At 43.3% G+C, this 2,546-nt stretch overlaps 1 non-coding gene across 1 annotated transcript; it reads left to right on the forward strand.

Moving 5' to 3' along the window:
* Positions 1 to 2,022: 2,022 nt before the first annotated feature.
* trnal-aag (transfer RNA leucine (anticodon AAG)) lies at positions 2,023 to 2,104 on the forward strand. Its single transcript has one exon. It is a non-coding gene; the product is annotated as a tRNA-Leu (tRNA).
* Positions 2,105 to 2,546: the final 442 nt, after the last annotated feature.

Raw genomic sequence — 2,546 nt, forward strand, 5'->3', positions numbered from 1 at the left:
TATAAAATGTTAGAAATACTTCACCCAACATGTCCAAGTTCATGTTCATGTGATGTTTGAACAAGAGCCAGTTATACTGAAACAACAATAAACATCTTTTAATTTTTTTTTACCTAAAACTCAGCCTGAAGACATTATTTTTAATTATTGTTGTTAAAACGACAGATACATGTAATTGGTAGGATTATCCTTAATGCGTGCTATTTGTCTAAATCGTGCTCCTATCATTTTTTTCCTTTCCCGTTGCCTCCCCACAGGGATTATTACATCGCCATCTAATCTGATCTCCCTCCGTCTCTCGCCTCTCCGTCTCCCCCGTACCTGCTGTCTTTTGTTCGTTTCCAGCAACACACAGGAAATTGTACTGTACCTCCTGTGTCATTATCCCCACGGTGTAATTGTGATCATACTCTCAGGTGCACTCATACATACATATTACATCCCATATCATCGCCCTTAATTACCATCCATACATCAACAGCTTCCTGCGAGTTCGAGGGTCGGAGCGGTCTCTTCTCGCGAACGCGTGGAAAAGTCATTACTGGATGTACAGCACATAGAGACGGACTGGAGGAAAAAAAAAAAGTTTTATCATCATCAGGGCCTTTTTCAAATAAATTATGTGCATATATTTGCCTTGTGCAGAAGCATCTCATGTCTGCATGTTATTATTTTTTCAGTGCATTTGTTAACGCAGTAGAGAAATAAACAAGGGTCACTTTTAAAATAAGGTCTTAAGATATTCCTGTGTGGGAGTGCGTATCTGCACCGGCGGTTATTGTCGACTGCGTGCACGCGTAGATATTAATAAATTTGACTTTATTATGCTCCTGACAGGCTGTGATTACATGTTTTTGTCCCCTTTGTTGTGTGTGACGGTGGATGTCCTCGTTTCCACTGCCGAGGATGACGGGAAAATAAAAAAGGTCTGTAAACACTTCCTCCTGTTATCTCTCCTCGCCTCACCTCACCTCCCCCGCCGCCGCCGCCGCCGCCACCCTCCTACCTCCCACTCCGAGCCATGTGGCGCCCGTGTCGTTTACAGCCCTCATGATATAGAGACCCATTCAACGCTGGCTTCTTTTGTGTCTTTGGCGTTTGGCGGCAGTCAGCGTTTGTCGCAGGTGTGTGATTGCTCCAAATTGAACTTGGGCCTCTATGAAACGAACTAATCTCCACCCGGAGTTGGAGGTAAACTCGGGTCAGCGTCGCGCCGCGCGCTCGCGTTTGTTCATTTCGTGGATTCGCTCAGGAAATTGCAGTAATCATCGCTAAGACACAGTGAATGCCCGTCAGCACGTTTCATATAAAGGCAGGCGTAATACGGTTCTCTTGCTTTCCTTCAAAGTGACTGACAATGGCAACGGAACAATGGATATTCCTTGAAGCTTCAAAAAAGAAAAAAAGATGGTGAATATTGATAACAATGAAGATAACAGCTATTGAGCTCGCACATCAACTGATCCATCTCCATGACAACTGAACAAAATCCACCTGCTAATGAAGATGGTGTGATATGGTTGAAAAGCCCAAAAAATACGGCAGGAAGTGAGAAAGGAGAAGGGATTGTCATTCTGGAAACAGTACAACTAAAGAGAACCTTTGAATGAGTGTGAGTGTCTAAACTTTTTGCTGTTCCTGTATATGAATGATTACAACATCATCAAAACAGGTCAGGTGATTATGGAGGTCAGGTGGTGCTCCATCACTCTGCTTCTTGTTGAAGCAGCTCTGGAGGTGTGTTTCTGGCTGGAACCAAAGATCTCAAATCGCAACTCATCAGACCAAAGTCCTTGGGCCAAATGGACATTCATATCCAGACTTTTGACGATGCATGTGGTTGCATTTTCTTTCCCATGCTACACCCAGTGGTGGTATGTCCGTGCATCATCACATGCTAAGCAGTCCCACTGTCGCAAGTTGCAAGAAGGTCAGGACCCTGACTTAAACATGGCTGCTTTGAATTTTATCAAGAATTTGGCAAAACAGAAGTACCAATGATGCGCGTAGATGTTACAGTGGGGTAGTGTGGCCGAGCGGTCTAAGGCGCTGGATTAAGGCTCCAGTCTCTCAGGAGGCGTGGGTTCAAATCCCACCACTGCCATCTTTGCCATAATAGATTGGTTTTATGGCTAGAAACTGGTAAACAAGCCTTCAAAAAGGTGTTACAGTGATTTCAAAATTGAAGCACTTGGGGTTTTCTTGGAGGTGTGGGCTTAAATTTCAACTCTGCCGTATTTGTCACCAGTTATTTTTTGTTTGTTCCCATAATAGTTGGATTATGTGACAAAAAATCAGTAAAATACGCATACAAAAAGCAGCTATTAGTTGCCGTACTTACTTCCTGTCAGAGCTCTTTTCTGTTTCCGTCCATACCCACAGTGTAAAGCTCTTAGAAAAACACCTGTGGAAACAAATGTCTGAATTCAGATGTGTTCTGTTCTAGCAGCAGTGGAGAAAATTCATGTAGCAAGGAACTGGTTTCAGTAAAGCTTTAAATGGAGTGCTTGTACGAAAAGAACAACAGGAGGAATGTTGTCATCATT

The sequence above is a fragment of the Stegastes partitus genome, unplaced genomic scaffold, assembly GCF_000690725.1.
Source record: "Stegastes partitus isolate 25-593 unplaced genomic scaffold, Stegastes_partitus-1.0.2 Scaffold794, whole genome shotgun sequence".
NCBI classification, from domain to species: Eukaryota; Metazoa; Chordata; class Actinopteri; family Pomacentridae; genus Stegastes; species Stegastes partitus.